The sequence below is a fragment of the Arachis hypogaea genome, chromosome 12, assembly GCF_003086295.3.
Source record: "Arachis hypogaea cultivar Tifrunner chromosome 12, arahy.Tifrunner.gnm2.J5K5, whole genome shotgun sequence".
Classification (NCBI taxonomy): Eukaryota; Viridiplantae; Streptophyta; class Magnoliopsida; order Fabales; family Fabaceae; genus Arachis; species Arachis hypogaea.
Window position 1 is genome coordinate 29,524,529 of NC_092047.1, and position 14,263 is coordinate 29,538,791.

Genomic DNA, 14,263 nt, shown 5'->3' on the forward strand with positions numbered 1-14,263 from the left:
ATGTTGTTACTTGTTATATATACAGAGGAGGTGAGTCACAAGTAGGATTTGTGTTTCGACTTTCGAGTCTCGAAATAGAAAGAGAGGTTTCTTGGCCGTTGGATGTGGGAAAAATGGACGCTTCGAGATTGTAATCCTTGTCCTGTGGTTGCGGAAATTACTGATTGTTGATTTGTTTTATCAACGGTGAATACACTTTCCGGGTAGATGTTATGGATAGTTTTTTTTTTGGGGATCAGTGACGTGGCGACGTACTTTAAGCTGGCTGCAGCCTGCAGCTAGGGTAGCAAGTACATCAGTTAATCTAATTCCTTGAATTTATTACAGAGATTAATTTAAGACGAAAAAAAATGGTGTTACTCAGTAATATTGTATTATGGCGTTACGTAGAAATGGGATTTTTTTTAAAATAAATAATTTATATGGTATTTATTAATTTACATTATATTTATTTATCTCGTCTAAAACGATTACATTGTAAAATTATCTCGTTTACAATGTAAACAATATATATATATATATAAATATAATTTTTGAAAATAATAAAAAATATTAATAATTTAAATTGGACCAAATTCTTAAAAATATAAATAATAGAGAAGATGATAATTTTAAATGACGTGGACTGTAAGTGACACGTGTCACTTCATGATTTGACCACGTGTAATGGTATGATGAGGTGGTGACCAGTGACACGTGGCATGCTTACGTGGATGGTTGTGCCACGTATCACAATAGAATAAATACTCAATCCGGTCCCTAACCATTTGAACGAAGGACAAAGCGTCCCTTGAAGATATAAAATTGACCAACCGGACCCCAACCACACATGAAACCACTCACAGCGGACCCTGCAACCGGATGGGAGAAGGTGGAACGATGACATGTCAGTTTCTCCGCCACGTAGATATTGTCTTCCTCTAAATTGAGACCCATTGACCCCTCCTAATTTCAGAAACGGCGTCGTGAAGGCTGGATTGTATCTTCTCCAAATTAGGGTTTGGATCTTTGTTGGAGCTACATTTGGGGATTAGTATATGCAAGTCATGACTGGAAAAAATGGTGGTTGCTACTCACGAAGTAAAACCGAGACGGGTGCCGATGCAGAAAGCGAGGGTTCAAGTGCGATGCTGGGCTCGACCAGTAGGTTTCGAAAAGGTGCGAATAGTAGGAAGAAAAAATTTACAGCACCTATATGTAACTGCGGAACATATGCCATACTGTTTGAATCAAGCACCATAGACAATCCAAACAGACTCTTCTTCGGGTGCGCCTATTTTAAGGTAAACACATATTGAAGTGGGACATTCTTTAGTTTCACATTCATTCGTTCTTTCTTTCTTTCTTTCTTTCTTTCTTTCTTTCTTTTTTTTTTCTTTCTTGTCTTAGCAAATTCATGTGTTGTTGCAGACCAGAACTCCTCACTGTAAATTCTTTGCTTGGCTGGATGAATATGTGACATCTTTCCATGCGAAAGATGTTAGTTCTAATGAATTGGTGGACCAAGTTAAGAGATTGGAAGAGAAATTGGAATCCATGAAGTTGTTGATGGCAAAGGATAGAACAGGAACAAAAGCTAAGAGTACTAAATGCAAGACTATTCCGACATTGTTGGTTGGAATTGCAATGGCACTGTTATTTTGGGTCTTATTCAGCGGACTATATGGTTGAAAAATTTGATTCTTAGTTTATAAGAACTAGGTTAGGATATCAAAACAGGGTTGTATGATGGATATTTTTTGTTGACAAATGTGTGAGTTTGAACTTAAATATGTATGTTTTGTAACCTTGAGAATGAAAGTAAGTTGTTATTTTTTTTTCTATATTCACTGCATAAATACTAGCAACTTCATTATGATAGGTAATCTAAGTTGACAAAAGGAATAAAAAGAATAGAGTATTTGTAACCAAATTAGTAATAGATAAGTGCATTTAAGGTACTCAAAATACATAAAATGAGTCAACCAAAATGCATAACCAGAATAATCACAACAGAGGCGATGTCTGAGCCAATTCAGTATTGTTGTACAATATAAGTAAACTAAATCAAAATACAAAAGAGCATTAAGTCTAATAGCAATTAAGCCAAAACAAAAGATGAGATCCCATGTACTATAAGTAAACCTTTCAAAAAGAGTATGTCATGGTGAAAAGGTTCATTAATCCTTCTTTGATAGATTTATGCCTGGGGTTGGAATGAACTTATACAGTCTTGATGAGGTTTGGTTGCCAGCTGCTGCTATTGTCTCCACTGAAATAGCTTCACCACTGATGTTAGGTTGTACATGAGGAGATCTTGGGCCTTGAGTAGGGTTTGCATTAGGTTGAGGTTGTGGGATGGTGGTATTTGCATGTTGTTGTGTTGCTGGTGGGACTGGGGGCCTAAATATCTTCTGCTTTGGTCTAAACCTTATGCCAGTATTTGCCATTGCAATGTTAGGAGTTTCAGGTTGAACCACAGTGGGCTGTTAACAATAAGACAACTAGTATAGATAAGTACACAATAGACTTCAAATACACAAAAATAAAAATAGCTGTTGTTACCTTTGATTGTGGGGCAGATTGTGAGACATTAATTTCATCTGCCTCACCTATGGGCCTCTTTGGCATCTTTTTTTTGTTCTTCCTAGCCTTTTCCTATATTAATGCAAAAGTGAAATTCAATACTAATCTCGATAACATACACAACACGTTATGTACTTGCAAACTAAAAGGATCCATTACCACTGAGCTGACCAAAGGTTCATTAGTGACGTCTGCAGTGCCTATGTTAGTTTGACCTAAGCCTCCAACCTGAGTACAATTAAAAGACCATGAATGTCTATCCCTTATCTTTCAAGATAGAAAACACCCTAACCAATTTAAGTTCAGTACAGATAAATACCTAACCATTATAAGTATAGTACAATTTGGTCCCTGAAATCACAAATATGTACCTGTTCTGTTTGTTCATTTGCATTCTGCATCCCTGTAACTTGCTGGTCTGCCTCATCTCCATTATGTACGGCCAATTGTAGATTAGAAACCTTTGATTTTTTTTCTCTTTGGTTGCCAGTCAGGTCTTGAAGGTGCTCCCTTGCAAGTCTTGTAATAATGCCCCTTTTCTCCGCACTTGCTGCACGTGACTTGAAAAGTCCTCCTAACCTTATCACCATTAGGTTGTGGTAGTGGGGGAGCTGCATCCGACCTTCGCTTTTTCGGACGTCCAGTCGGTCTTGTTATTCTAGGTGGGCCAGGCTTTGGTTGACTTGCTTCTTCCTAAAACTCTTCACTGTTCACTGGTTTCACACACACATTATAAGTGGCTCTAACAGCATCCATTGTTAGCAGTGGACTAACAAAATCCTCAGCAGCTCTGACCCTAAGTTTAGATATGGCAGCAACAGCATGCACACATGGTATACCTGGACAGAACAATAACAATACATTAATTTCTCTTACTCCAAATACATTCAATTATTCTAAGTGTCCACTAATAAATTTTGTATTATTAAAACATATACAACTCTTACCTGAAAGTTGCCATATGTTGCAGGTGCAAGTATGTTGTTGTAGATTCACTCCTAATTTGTGTTTTCCTCTTGTGATTTCAAATAAGACTCTATCATTATCTCCAGACTACTGAGCTGTCCATTTGTGACTTCCAGGCTTGATAAACTTGTCTAGCCTCTTCTGCTGAGCTGGTGCCAATTTTCTAGTATATGAACTTAAGATCCGTTTATGGTTAGCCATCTTTTTCATGATTGTGCATCTAATCTCCTCTAACATTGTTAATATTGGCTTCTCTCTGGTAGCAACTACCATTGCATTCCATACTTCACACATGTTATTTGTGTTGCTATCATTTTTTGAAAAGTGACTAAAAAAAGCCCTGCACCATGCACCAGGATCAATGCCATTCATATATTCCCATGTACCAAGGTTTACACTCTTTAATTTCTCCATGGCATCCTTGAACTGACTATGTGTTGTGCACCTTGAGGCCTGCCACACAAGTCCCTCCGTCTGCTTATCCTTAAATCTTTGTCTGAAATTCTTCCAAATATGCAGCACACAATGTCGATGGTGTGCATTTGGCATCACCTCTTTCATAGCACGAACAAGACCCTACCAGTAATACATAAATTTACAATTAATCACATTTAACATATTGGTTCACAATATGTTCTATTTAATTTATAAGTTTTTATATAGCCTAACAAATATACCAACAGTATTTATAGATCAAATCACATTCAACATGTTGGTTAATAATATTTTTTATTAAATGAAAACACCATATGTACTCTATATGTATTCTTTATGTACTCCCATTATATTTAATTACAAAAATGAAACTTACATGTACTATTAATAAATAATAATCTCAATAACAGAAAGCAACTTAAAAAAAATTGCAAAAAGCAGCTTAACAATTCAATTTAAGAATATTCAACTTAAGAAAATATACTAATATTTTCTAACCTTTTGTTGATCGGACATAAAGTTCCATCCATATGTCTTGTGATCACCTAAATCTTCTTCCAAGAGAGTGAGAAATCACATCCAATTTTCTGTATTTTCAGCTCTGGCCACTGCGTATGCAATCACAAAAGAGTGATTATTGGCGTCTTGTGCAACTGCACACAGGAGCTGAACACCATAATAACCTTTCAAGAAACAACCATCTAGTCCTATCAGTGGCCTACAACCAGCTTTGAACCCAGTCTTACATGCCTCTAGACATATATAAATCCTCTCAAATAAGGGTGGAGAATGTGAAAGGGGAACAACTTCCATATTGGTAGTGCTCCCAGGATTACTCCGATGCAGCTCTAGCATATAATCCCTCAACTTTCCATACTGGGCCTTCTCATTAACAAGTACAGTCTCCCTGGCAGCCTTAAGAGCCCTAGTTATCATCTTAGGATGCACCTAAACATTCAAATCTTGCTTCAGATGTTCCATGGCCTCTCTTGGAGTCAAACTGGGTTGAGTTGCTAGGCGTTTAACCAACTTGTCAGTCACCCACACCCTATCAGCCAAATTACTCCCATAATCCCTCCCACAAGTATGCTCGTCATGGAATGTCTTAACCTCAAACGACAATGTAGCAGAATTTTTAGCTACATATATCAACCAAGGACATGTTTCTTCCGCACATCTAGCTCTGACCCTCTCTTTTTCATTCTTGATGTACATGCAGTCCCTGCCTTTCCACACAAAAACATCCTTCAAAGCTACTTTAAACCTCTCCATTGTTGCGAATTGCATTCCCAGCTCAAACCTGACATTGCCATATTCATTGTCCTCATTGAAATCAGGACCTGCAACAACCTTTTCGTCCTCTGATGAGACAGGGGTATGAAACTCTTCAGAAGCATAATCATAAATAATTTCCTCTTCAGATTCACTTCCAACGTTTGGATCTCTGACACCTGCTCCAACTTGACCATTATTTAAGCCCATATCCTCACCAGCCACCACTGGATCATGAGGCCCAAATCTTGCATTGGGTCCTGAACCATTATTTCCTGAATTCTTTGCAACTGACCCACTTGTCCCTGCTCTACTCTCCATACCCTTCCTTAAAACATGTCCCTTTCTCCTCTTTCCAGCATATTTCTTTGAAGATTTTTGAGATGGCTTCTTTGGTGTAATAACTTTTTTTCCTTTTTCTAGTCTCTCTTGATAATTCTGAATCACTGCTCTCACTCTCATAACCAGGTGGAGGTGGCTTGTATACTTCATCTTCTGCACTTTCATAACTATCGTGTGAAGAAGAAGAAGACTCTGTCTCTACAATCACATGTTCTACAATCACAGGTTCTTCACTAACAGAATGCTCAAAAAACACATAAAACTCCTTTGGGTGATCATTGTTAAGGATGCAGTCACACATGTCGTTAATCTCTTTGTCACCCTTCAGAATGTGCAATCCAAGTTCTATGTTAGAGCAATTACAGTCCAACCAATACATTGTTTTGTACTCCAAATACCCTAAACTCTTAAGCAGTTCTTCCAAGTCTTTCTTATTCACAAGATCTACATCCATGGGAGGAAATCTTGTTACCTTCCCATCTCTGTAACGTAAAATTCCACTTCCATCTCTAATAAATTTGCCACCATGATAAAACACAGGCACAACAAAAATAGACATCTGCATCACATTAAAAAATGACATTATATATACTTCAAAACATCGACTAACATAAATTTTGGAACTTCAACCCACAAAATTTAAACACAATAAGGATAAAAAATTGTGATTTTTCTAATCAAATATACTTTACTAAAACAATTTTAAACTTTGAACATGCCCTACTTTGCCCTAATTTGCAGATAAATAATTACAGAAAATTTAACCCTAACGAAATCAATTTTTCAACTAGTACAAATTTTTCATCATAGCTTCCTATTACAGAGTACGACCTATCTGATGTTCTTCACTCACGCTAAGTAAAACATGAAGAAAAAGGAAGAAGAACAGAAATGCCACTCACCGTGCCTGACTACTCTTGCAATGCAGTACCGTCGTCGCAAACTCGTTGTCCCTGAAAGCTTATGAGTACATGCCTTAACTCGCAGGTCGTCTACGTCTGGTATAGTTTTTGGAGGGAATGAAGATGAAGGGTTTGTCTGGGTTAGAGTAAAGCGTAAATGACAAAGGAGAATGAGGGGTTTTATGGAAATTCAAAACAGCCTTCACGATGCCGTTTCTGAAATTAGGAGGGGTCAATGGGTCTCAATTTAGAGGAAGACAATATCTACGTGGCGGAGAAACTGATATGTCATCGTTCCACCTTCTCCCATCCGGTTGCAGGGTCCGCTGTGAGTGGTTTCATGTGTGGTTGGGGTCCGGTTGGTCAATTTTATATTTTCAAGGGGCGCTTTGTCCTTCGTTCAAATGGTTAGGGACCGGATTGAGCATTTACTCATCACAATATTATTTGGCCACGTGTCGCAACAGTATTCGTCCACGTGTCATCCACTATGTCATCGTTGTATATGCACCAAATTAGTCCCTCACTTTGCATTAAGTGACTCATTTTAGTCCCTAAAATTGAATGTCGTGCACCAAACTAGTCCCTTCACCAGTCTTTTCTCATTTTTTCTATAAATTCAAAATTCTCAATATTTTTGAATGCATTAATTTCAATTCTATTTTTTCACATGTTCTTCAAATAAAGGCTTTTTATAAAATATTTTTTCTCTTGCGAATACCCTAACCGCCAACTTGGAGTTGACGTGAAGGCTTTTCAAGCACCTTCACTACCATTTCCGACTTTTTTTAGTACTTTTATAAAATATTTTTTTCTTGCGGATACCCCTAATAACTGCCGTCTTGGAGTTGACATGAAAGCATTTCAAGCTTCCCTCATTACCATCTCCGACCTCTTTTGTCTAGACTGCAGAGGTCAAAGATGGTAGTGAGGGTGCTTGAAGTGCCTTCAATCTAGCTCATTTACACATAACGAATACGTGTATTTCATAAGAAAAAAAATATTTATTTTAATTATTAATTTCTTGTTAAAAATATTTTTTTTTATGAAAAAAATATGTTTAATCAATTATATCATTATTTTTTTATAATAACATACTTATATATTACAAATTTTACCAATGTTAAATTATATGATTAAAACACTTGTATTTAAACGATATATGAAAAAAATAGAATTGAAATTAGTGTATCCAAGATATTAAAATTTTAAATTTAAAAAAATGAGAAAAAATTGGTGATGGGCTAGTTTGGTGCACGACATTCAATTTTAGGGACTAAAATGAGTCACTTAATGCAAAGTGAAGGACTAATTTGGTGCATATACAACGATGACATAATGGATGACACGTGGACGAATACTGTTGCGACGCGTGGCACAAACGGACACGTGCCAATAACATTGTGACACGTGGCACAACCATCCACGTCAGCATGCCACGTGTCACTAGTCACTACATCATCATACCATTACACGTGGCCAAATCATGAAATGACACGTGTCACTTACAGTCTACGTCATCATGCCATGTCATCACGTCGTTAATGGAAAATGGGTCTGGGACTAATATGGTGCACTTTTTTCAATCTCAGGGACGTAATTGGTGCAATTAGAATCTCAGAGACGATTTTAGTGCACGACGCCAATCTCAGGGACCATTTTAGGGTTTAACTCTCTTCCACTCACTCATTTCCATCGACAGATGGTTTTTTATTAGGATTTATATTAAATCAATTCAAATAATATTTCAAATTTTTAATTGACAAAATTTTTAAATTTTTTATATACTCTCTTGAGTATTAATTTTTAAATTAAATTATATATATTTTAAATTTTGTTTGTTGCATAGGAGTACATAAAAATTTAAAATATAATTTAAATATACGTGATCTATTTGATGACTCAGTTAATGGATGTCACGACTCTATTGGCATAGAATATAGAATCTTTTCTACTTAAGTTAGTTATACAAAGTTTGTTGCAATGTGATTCGGGTATATAAGGTACTGTTTGTTTGCAGAGATTGGAAATGAGACGGGGAGACAGAGACTCAATATTATGTTTGTTGAGCCAAAGACTGGTACTTAAATGTATGTCTCTGTCTTCAAAATTTCAGTATTTCAGTATCTCCAAAAAGTAGGGACACTAAAGACTGAAAATTTTAAAGACGGAGATTGAAACTTTAACAACATTTTGTACCTAAAATACCCACAATTAAAACTTAAAAATCCAACTCTACCCATTTGGCTTCTCCTTTCTCTACTCACTCAACCAACTCTCTCCTCCCACCACTCGTCCCTGCGTTGCCGCCGCTCGTCCTTATGCCGTCACCGCCGATCATCCCTGTGCATTAGCCACGCCCGTCCCTGCGCATTCGCCACACGCCCGTCACTGCTTGTGGACCAATGACCAATATGGTGGCTTCAAAAAATTTCCAGGAGAATAGCGGAGGTAAACGCTAATGAAAGGAAGAAGATTCTTAGCTAATAAAATGACCAATCTGCTTTAGGGAGTGTTGCAGATGAAAGTTGGATTATATTGGTCCTTGCTGTGATAATATTTTTTATCATGTATGTTTGGAATTATGGAAGCAAGCACAAGTATAAAACTGAAGTCAAACAAAATCTATCAATGGTTTTGATGCGAGAATTAGGTAGCAATCTAGGCACAATATGAACTCCTGGAATTGGTCTTCTCTATAGTGAATTAGTTAAAGGAAGTGGGGATTAGGGATTTCAGGTTTTATGATTTGGGGATTTTGTGTTGCTTTAATTTTAAAATAGGGGTAATTTGGTCATTAGTCTCATTTGTCTTTGTATTTATTTCAAATCAAATAGGATATTGAGACATAATTCAGTCATGTACCCTTTTACATCAAATACAATACTGAGATTTATTTTCGTCTCTGAGACTGAGAGACAGAGACGAAAATAAATCTCAGTATTGTATTTGGTATAAAAAGGTTCAGGACTGAATTATGTCTCAGTATCCTGTTTGATTTGAAATAAATACAGAGACTAAAATGAGGCTAATGACCAAATTACCCCTATTTTAAAATTAAAGTATCACAAAATTCCCATATCATAAAACCTGAAATCCCTAATCCCCATTTCCTTTTATTAATTCATTATAGAGAAGACCAATTCTAGGAGTTCATATTGTGCGTAGATTGCTACCTAATTCTCGCATCAAAACCATTGATAGCTTTTGTTTGACTTCAGTTTCATACTTGCGCTTGCTTCCATAATTCCAAACATACATTATAAAAAATATTATCACAGTGATGAGCGGATAATTTATACATTTTTTGGCATTGTTTTTACATAGTTTTCAGTATTATTTAGTTAGTTTTCAGTATATTTTTATTAGTTTTTAAATAAAATCACATTTCTGGACTTTACTATGAGTTTGTGTATTTTTCTGTAATTTCAGGTAATTTCTGACTGAAATTGAGGGACTTGAGCAAAAATCAGATTCAGAGGTTGAAGAAGGACTGCAGATGCTGTTGGATTCTGACCTCCCTGCACTCAAAGTAAATTTTCTAGAGCTACAGAACTCCAAATGATGCGCTCTCAATTGCTTTGGAAAGTAGACATCCAGGGCTTTCCAGCAATATATAATAGTTCATACTTTGCCCGAGTTTAGACGACGCAAACTGGCGTTTAACGCCAGTTCTATGTTGCATTCTGGAGTTAAACGCCAGAAACAGGTTACAAAGTGGAGTTAAACGCCAGAAACAGGTTACAAACTGGCGTTCAACTCCAAGAGAAGCCTCTACACGTGTAAAGCTCAATGCTCAGCCCAAGCACATACCAAGTGGGCCCCGGAAGTGGATTTCTGCATCATTTACTCATTTCTGTAACCCTAGTAACTAGTTTAGTATAAATAGAACTTTTTATCATTGTATTCGAAGTTTTGGTTACTCCGGTTCCCTTCTGGGGCCGAAACCAATGAACTCCATTATCACTTATGTATTTTCAACGGTAGAGTTTCTACACACCATAGATTAAGGTGTGGAGCTCTACTGTTCCTCATGAATTAATACAAAGTACTATCGTTTTTCTATTCAATTCAATCTTATTCCGATTCTAAGATATTCATTCGCACCTAAATATGAATGTGATGATCGTGACAGTCATCATCATTCCCAACCTATGAACGCATGCCTGACAACCACTTCCGTTCTACCTTAGATTGAATGAGTATCTCTGGGATTCCTTAATCAGAATCTTTGTGGTATAAGTTAGAATCCATGGACGGCCATTCTTGAGATCCAGAAAGTCTAAACCTTGTCTGTGGTATTCCGAGTAGGATCTGTAAAGGGATGGCTGCGACAAGCTTCAAACTCGCGAGTGCTGAGCGTAGTGACAGACGCAAAAGGATCAATGGATCCTATTCAAGTATGATCGAGAACCGACAGATGATTAGCCATGCAGTGACAGCGCATTGGACCATTTTTACTGAGAGGACAGGATGTAGCCATTGACAACGGTGATGCCTAACATACAGCTTGCCATAGAAAGGAGTATGAATGATTGGATGAAGACAATAGGAAAGCAGAGGTTCAGGAGGAACGAACGCATCTCTATACGCTTATCTGAAATTCTCACCAATGAATTACATAAGTATCACTATCTTTATTTTATATTTTATTTATCTTTTAATTACTAAATCTCCATAATCAATTGAATCCGCCTGACTGAGATTTACAAGGTGACCATAGCTTGCTTCAAGCCGACAATCTCTGGGATCGACCCTTACTCACGTAAGGTTTATTACTTGGACGACCCAGTGCACTTGCTGGTTAGTTGTGCGAAGTTGTGACAAAGAACTAAGATCATGAACGTGCGAATTGAGTTTTTTAGTGCCGTTACCAAGGAATGGAACCGTCACGATTTCTGTGCACCAAGTTTTTGGCGCCGTTGCCGGGAATTGTTCGAGTTTGGACAACTGACGGTTCATCTGGTTGCTCAGATTAGGTAATTTTATTTTAATTTTAACCTTTTTGTTTTTATTATTCTTATTTTCGAAAAAAAAATTATTTTCAAAAATATATTTTTATTCAGAATTTTTAAGAATGAATTCTAGTGTTTCATGATGATCTGTTGAATCCTGGCTGGCTGTAAGCCATGTCTAATCTTTTGGACCGGAGTTTCAACTTATCATCACAAGAGCTTGTTGATCTTCACCCATTTGGCAGTTGCACACATAGTTGTTGTATACATGGGAGGTATCAATATCTGCTGAAGCTTGGCTGGCCATTGGCCATGTCTAGTGTTTTGGACCGGAGCTTTCACTGAAAGCTTGGCTGGCTAGTAAGCCATGTCTAATTTCTGGACTGGAGCTTTAGACTAACATTGCAAGATTCCTGGAATTCTCATTAAAATTTTTGAAATCCTTATTTTCTTTTTCCAAATAATTTTCGAAAAATCCAAAAAAAAAATTTAATAAAATCATAAAACCAAAAATAATTTGATGTTTCTTGTTTGAGTCTTGTGTCAGTTTTTAAGTTTGGTGTCAATTGCATGTTTATCTCTTTCTTGCATTTTTCGAAAATTCATGCATTGCATTCTTCATGATCTTCAAGTTGTTCTTGGTAAGTCTTCTTGTTTGAGCTTCATATTTTCTTGTTTTGTGTCTTTTCTTGTTTTTCATATGCATTTTTAATTTGTTAGTGTCTAAAGTTTGAAAATTTCTAAGTTTGGTGTCTTGCATGTTTTTCTTTTCTTGAAAATTTTCAAAAATAAGTTCTTGGTGTTCATCTTGACATTCAAAGTGTTCTTGGTATTCATCTTTGCATTCAAAGTGTTCTTGCATGTTTCCTTTGTTTTGATCCAAAACTTTTATGTCTTGAGTCTTTTTTATGTTTTTCTCTTTCCTTATTAAAATTAAAAAAAAATCAAAAAAATATCTTTTCCTTATTCTCTCATAAATTTTCGAAAATTTGAGTTGACTTTTTTAAAACTTTTTAAAATTTAGTTGTTTCTTATGAGTCAAATCAAATTTTCAATTTAAAAATTCTATCTTTTTCAAATCTTTTTTAAAAATCAAATCTTTTTCAATCTTTTTTTATGATTTTCGAAAAATTTCAAAAATTATTTTCAAAATATTTTTCTTATTTTTATGTCATATTTTCGAAATTAATGCTAACAATTAATGTGATTGATTCAAAATTTTTAAGTTTGTAACTTGCCTAGTAAGAAGGTTCAATCTTTAAACTCTAGACTCATATCTTTTTAGTTTCTTGTTAGTCAAGTAATCAACTTTAATTTCAAAATCAAATCTTTTTAAATTTCTTTTTCAAATCTTTTTCAAAATAAGTTTCAATCACATCTTTTCAAAATCAATTTCAAAATCTTTTCTAACCTCTTATCTTTTCAAAAATTAAGATTCAAATCTTTTTCAATCAATCTTATCTTTTTGTTTGATTCTTATCTTTTTTCAAAACTACCTAACTAATTCTATCTCTAATTTTCGAAAATCACCTTCATCTTTTTCAAAATTTCTTTTTAAATTAACTAATTGTTTTAAATTTAATTTAATTTGATTTATTTTCCTTGCTTAATTTTCGAATTTTTTATTTTAATTTTTAATTTTTAATTTAAAAACAAAAATGCTTTTATTTTATTTTATCTAATTTTCGAAAATTCTTCTCCCTCACCTCCTTCTATTTATTTATTCATCTACTAACATCCCTTTTTCACCCAAGAATTCGAACCTACTCCTCACCCTTGTGTTTGGATTCTCCTTCTTCTATTCATATCTTCTAATACTCACATAAATGAATCTCTATACTATGACATAGAGGATTTCATATTTTCTTTTCTGTTTTCTTCTTTTTCATATGAGCAGGAACAAGGATAAGAACATTCTTGTTGAAGCTGATCCTGAACCTGAAAGGACTCTGAAGAGGAAGCTAAGGAAAGCTAAAGCACAACTCTCTGGAGAAAATCTGATTGAAAATTTCGAAAAAGAAGGAGACATGGCCGAAAATAATAACAATGCAAGGAAGATGCTTGGTGACTTTACTGCACCTAATTCCAATTTACATGGAAGAAGCATCTCAATCCCTACCATTGGAGCAAACAACTTTGAGCTGAAACCTCAATTAGTTTCTCTGATGCAACAGAACTGCAAGTTTTATGGACTTCCATCAGAAGATCCTTTTCAGTTCTTAACTGAATTCTTGCAGATCTGTGATACTGTTAAGACCAATGGGGTTGATCCCGAGGTCTACAGGCTCATGCTTTTCCCGTTTGCTGTAAAAGACAGAGCTAGAATATGGTTGGACTCTCAACCTAAGGATAGCCTGAACTCTTGGGATAAGCTGGTCACGGCTTTCTTAGCCAAGTTCTTTCCTCCTCAAAAGCTTAGTAAGCTTAGAGTGGATGTTCAAACCTTCAGACAAAAGGAAGGTGAATCCCTCTATGAAGCTTGGGAGAGATACAAGGAACTGACTAAAAAGTGTCCTTCTGACATGCTTTCAGAATGGACCATCCTAGATATATTCTATGATGGTCTATCTGAGTTATCAAAGATGTCATTGGATCATTCTGCAGGTGGATCCATTCACCTAAAGAAAACGCCTGCAGAAGCTCAAGAACTCATTGACATGGTTGCAAATAACCAGTTCATGTACACTTCTGAAAGGAATCCTGTGAGTAATGGGATGCCTTAGAGAAAAGGAGTTCTTGAAATTGATACTCTGAATGCGATATTGGCTCAGAATAAAATATTGACTCAGCAAGTCAATATGATCTCTCAGAGTTTGAATGGATTGA

General features: G+C 35.8%; 1 non-coding gene across 1 annotated transcript; it reads right to left on the reverse strand.

Moving 5' to 3' along the window:
- Positions 1-13,857: 13,857 nt before the first annotated feature.
- On the reverse strand, positions 13,858-13,965 carry LOC112731979 (small nucleolar RNA R71). Its single transcript, XR_003167723.1, has one exon. It is a non-coding gene; the product is annotated as a small nucleolar RNA R71 (small nucleolar RNA).
- Between the last annotated feature and the right edge of the window lie 298 nt (positions 13,966-14,263).